Source organism: Cariama cristata, unplaced genomic scaffold, assembly GCF_000690535.1.
Source record: "Cariama cristata isolate BGI_N322 unplaced genomic scaffold, ASM69053v1 scaffold211, whole genome shotgun sequence".
Taxonomy (NCBI): domain Eukaryota; kingdom Metazoa; phylum Chordata; class Aves; order Cariamiformes; family Cariamidae; genus Cariama; species Cariama cristata.
This window is the reverse complement of record NW_009598494.1, coordinates 18,489-24,254: the sequence shown is the minus strand read 5'-3', so window position 1 is coordinate 24,254 and position 5,766 is coordinate 18,489.

The window sequence follows — 5,766 nt, the reverse complement described above, 5'->3', positions numbered from 1 at the left end:
AGTGGAAACTCCACTGCCACTAACATATCAGATATTTTCTTGAAGTATTTGGAAATAAGGGGATATAGAGAAGTAACACACAATCGAACTGGAAAGATTTCATAATAAATGTTTAAAGGTATAGAATCAGATAACAGCAAGCATTTTGCTAGAGCAACCACTGATTTACCCGATTGTTACAGTGCGTTCTGCGTTAAAGCATTTATAGCTGGTAAGACTGAGCTTGCCTAAAAATATTGCATTAGATTGCTATTGTCACCGCAAGCTCTCAAGTATAGTCAGGAAAAATTCTTAGACAGCTGTAGAGCTTCACAGCCCTTGTATGCTATAACTTCAGAAACATAAGTAAATAAGCAAGCTAACTCAGATATCATACACCACTTCATGGCACGTTCTGAAAGCACTTACACAAGTCTCAAATAATTAATATTTCCAAGATACCTTTAAGCTGTGATTACCATTTTTCTGATGGCAAATATAGTGCAAATAAGACAAAGGAACAGTGAGACAATATCATAATCAAGATTAAGATATTGATGTTCCTTCTAGCTAATTACATGTTGTTGCCAATGTGTTCTTTGTCTCTAATTCTTTGCCTCAATTAGCAAAGGTTGGCATGTCTCAGAATGTTTTTGAGAGTAAACAGGATGTTTTGGTAAATGTCATTTTCACTTAATGGCAAAAGGGAGAATGTATCACCTGTGCAGTACATATGCTGCAAGACAGCTTTGGCATTTCATACATGAACTGTGCACACGTGGCTCAAATATGCATAGTAAGTCCATGACAGGACACACAATTTACCATCTAGACAAGCGTTGCTCAGGGAGTGCACAGCACAAATACACTTCTTTTTTTTTTTCCAGAAAATCATGGATAGAAATGAGATCCCTGTGAAAATGAAAACCTCAGCAAGCTAGGTACATCTACTGAGAAACAAGGAATTCTCCATCAGTTTTTAAGTCTTGTCTTTGTTAAAGAATGAGCTCACTGAAAGCAGCTATCCTAGCAACAAAATCTAGGTTAGGGAATGGAGCAGTCCGGTAAGTTTGATAAGTCTGATAAGAAAGTGATTTAGAAGTGTGTAATTTATTTACAAAACAAGGTTAAATCAGTTTAACATTTGTTATGCACATATCACATCAGCCATATGTAAGTTCATCCCTTCTATTCCACAGTTCGAAAATAAATGGTTCATTAATCACAGAGAAAGCCCAGAATATTTGTATTATACTAATCACTTGGTTTGAGGGAAGCTCCATGTTCTGTTTTCTGGTAAATCTGAGTATTGGAGTAAGCTTGTAAGTCTCAGAACTGGTAAAGATCAATGATCAAATTCATCAACTCCCTCTTCTATTGTGTGCTACTCTGATGGTGCAAGGACTTAGTAGCCTGCAGTGTTAAATAAGATTTAAACTAGATTTAAATAAGATTTGAAGTAGATTTCTGTTTCAGTGCTAAAACAGCTGATAAATATATTGTTGAATCTTGTCCACAATGTCACAAATCTATGACTATTCTTATGCATACGCTATAGATTTTGTTTCTATAAAATCTGATTCTTGATGATTATTTTTCTGGTTCCTTAGGATACCACTCATAAGAGGTCCTAACTGGAAAAAAAAAAAAAAATTACTTACTGTCTATTTAGGGTAAAGATTCATGATAACCTCAGTTACCCAGCAGAAAGCACAGTAATGGAAAAAAAAAAAAAAGCTATTTTAGGTTAAAGAACAGGCTATTAAAAAAAATAGAGATAGAATACAGTATTGAATAATGTTATAAATCCTTTGCACAGCTTTAAAGGTATAGTCAGTTATAATTACATTCAGTTATAACAACGGACACTAAAAAGTAGGTGTATGTTAACAATTGACACTCAACAGCATCTCAGCTGTCACAGATGTTTAGGTCTCTTAGCCATGAATCCCCCTTCCATACATTTGAAAAATTGTTAAAATAAGCAATCATCTATCCAACAGTCTCATGCTGGGAAAACAGCTTTTCTAAAACATTTGTACTTTGCAGTCCCAACAATTTTTGCCCAGTAATGTTTCTAATGACTTAAGATATCAATCTTTGCTACTGTTCCCTATGTAAAGATTATCTTCACAAGCCTGTAGAATAAACACAGAAATAAAGCAATTCATTAGAAGAAAGAAATTAGCTAACTGTAGAAGCATTCGTATTGTTCTAGCAGTTCATCTGCTAAGAACAAGTCCAAGAATGGACTTAAATTCATATGATAGTATCAGTAGCCAATGCTGGGATTTCAAGTCTGCTTAAGATTTAAATATTTGTGTTTATGTGTTAATGAGTTAATAGGTTAAATGCCTACAGTTTTATTATTAGTTCCTATGTAAAGTTAATTCAACAAAATGTGATACACACTCCTTTACCAAACCGCATGTCAGGCCATCCTCTATCTCTTCATTATAATTTCACATAGCTGTAGAGGAGCTCACTGAAATTCACTTTCGGTGTACAGCAAGCTCTGTAAAGGGTAAGAATTGATGCTGTTGTCATTCCAGTCAAAGCTAAAAGCTTTTGTGAATGAGTGCTCAAATCAAGCTAATACTAAATGTCACTTCTTTCCTACTTCATGGCAGAAAGTGCCATGAATTCTAAGTATGCTCAACAAGAAGTAAGGCTGTGTATGGTTTAGAGGAACCACCTAAGCTTAGGTAATGCAAATTGAAAAAGTGGAAAGCAGAAGCAGACCTATTCAATCAGTTTCATTTCATTATGAAAAATAAAATGGTTAGAGTCCAAAATGCAGGAGTTACAATACATAGAGATAAGAAATTACCTAATCACAAAAATTATAATTTGCACTAACTTGTTTCACAGAACAAAACCGTTCTGCAACAAAATTCTGATTTTTATCTAAGGGTGCCTCAGAAATAAAAAAAAAAAAAAGTCTTAAAGAAATAGATCATTAAAATAGCTTCCTGCATCTGACAGGTGTGTTAATTAATAGTAGTCACAGTTATGGCTCTAAAACTCTTGTTTCTATGGGTAAAATGGAATAAACCTAAACTGTTATGTTCTACTGATTAACTTTATTCACCAATATTGCAAAAGCATATTATATAGAGTAAAAAATGTATTTAAAGATGCAGTTAAGATAATTACTAGCAGTAAAAGATCTGTGACCAGAACCTGAGTTCAATAGCTCTGATCTTGAACTTTCCATTTTCATTGCAGAAATGGTTCTTCTGTAGATATCTTAATGATCTGAATAAAAATTTGAGCTAGGAATAGGGCCATACACATTTTGGATAGACAGGTTTAGAAAAAAAGGTAGGGAGGTGTTGTGTCAATTCATCTTTCAATCAAACCTGTCTTGTAAACCTGCTTGCAAAGACCGTCACACCTGAGGGAGAAGGCAGAATTATCTTGTAAAGAAACAGAAATTGAGTTCTACAGGGTCAAAAAGAACCTGAGTCTTAGTTGTATGACCCAGTTACATGGGATGCAATTCATTTAATCATGCCAGAATCTTTTAAATTTAATAAAAATATGCACATCCACAAGCCAGTTAATTGAATCTATTTCCTCTCCTTTGGCTATAAAGAGAGTAGATGGTGATTTGCTTGTAACATTTAAAAATCTAGCTTAGGCAAATGGATCTCATCAAGCATTTTTTAAACATAGTCATAGAAATCTTAGGAAATTACTTTAAGCTTAACCAGATAAAGAGGTACATGGCATTCACCAAGCTAGGATTCAACTGGATCTGATTTAAGGAGCAACTAACTGTCACACACATAATAAAGCAACTTTCTGGGAAGGCGAGCAAAAGGAGAAGATTTTCTTCTTGTTAGATATTTGCCATTTAAATCTTCTGTGAACATTTACAACTGTTAGACAGACAAGAAACAACAGAGATACAAAATACAGGAATCCAGAATCTCTGATTTATGTCTCATGCTAGTAAAGTATTCATCCAGTACACTGTTATACAGACATTTAGAAATAAAGCAGAGTTACTGTGCCAAATAGAAAGATGTTGAAACCCTAGAACATAAAGTTGAATTTTACAGACAGTCAAGTTGAAGCTATTAAGTCAACATTGGACTAAGAAGATGAACTCATTTTCCAAATAAACTCTGCAGATCTAAACACAAGAAAACAAATTTAAATTAGCATAGAAATTTTTTTTGCTCTATGCCTAACTTCTCTTTACTGTTATTATTACTTAATTTAAATTTGTACAATACATGACACTTACATAATAGCTCAAGGGATTTGTATTTAAAGTTTCATTGCTTTGAACTCCTTTTAGTAGTAAAGGAATTTAGCATGGTTTTTAAAGCACACAGATAATGAAATTCTGAATACCTCTACTAAGTTAGAGATGCAAATTCAGGCAATGAACCCAGTCCTGCAAACAACCATACTGAAGGTGTAAGGGACTCTGACATGCAGATGAGCTTAGTCACTTCTCGTAGCTCCAAAGAGAAACTTGGAATAAATTAGTATGCCTTATTTTTAATATGTCTATGTTATCAAATAAACCAGAGATACCCGAGTCATTAAAATAAAGTAGGTAGTTTCTCACATGAATATCCACAAAAAGAGTTTTTGAGCTTTATTTCACATGTGACATTATAGCAAAGCATATTGTGTAAGACTAGTTTAGGAAAGATGCACATAAAAGAAGCCAGAAAGGCAAAAATTGGGTATGAAAACTAAGACTATCAATTCAAAATGTGATTGCAATAATAATGCAAAAGTAAGTCATTCTTTCTAATTCAACTGGTTATAACTATCATATGAGATATTCAGGAGTCTTTATCAGGAGAATAGAAATAACAAAGTGTATTTATGTATTCTCATAAACTAGGTATGGGTCCTCAAGTGGTTCTGAGAAGTGTTGAAAATATTGCCTTGATCTTGGCATTCTGGTAGCTTGTCTTAATGGCCTCTGCTTCTAATCTGCTTTTCATTTGGTTGGGCTTAGCAACTGGCAAAGTGAATTCATGTCACAGTGGACTATACTCATTGCATAACACTTTGTAATACCCGATGATGGACTTGATCTCACCTAACTGTAACTGCTTGAAAAATCAGTATCTAGGGTAAACTAGATATCAAGGCCTTTTTAGAGACAATGGAGAGCAACAAGCACTTCTGGAAGCTGATAGAGTCCAACTTAAGATATGCCAAAGAGATTCGTATCTCTCCTCATTGTTTATAAATAGAACATAAATAACTAACTTAGACACCTACCTTATACATGCCAAATGTTAGATGACATTAATCACCCTCTTAAGGAGAAGTACCTTTTAGAGAACATCCGGCAGGACAGCTTCCTTCTTGGTTTTGATTATGTTGATGATTTCTCCTGTTAACAGTGAGATAGCATGCCTGTGGCCAAGTGAGTAAACTGATACTATGAAAGCGCTGAATGCATTTAGCCACCTTTGAGTGCAGTTTAGTAGGATTTAAAAATAAGGAAAGACAGCATAAAATGAGAATCAGTAGATATGAAAAGTGAATGTCCTTAAGACCAATAGTGATTCAAGGACAACAGTATGAGAACATCTGCCCTGGGCATTTTCAGAGAAACACTTAGTTTTCCCATTGCTAAAAGCAACACCTCCCATCTGCCAGTTATACCAGTTTATTCCATCACTTCAGCTCTTAAACTCTGCTGCAAGGACTTCCATTTTGCCAATTTACATTTATACAATTGTACTGGTTTTGCATGGCAAGGTTTTGGTAGCAGAGGGGCTACACAGGCGGCTTCTGTGAGAAGCC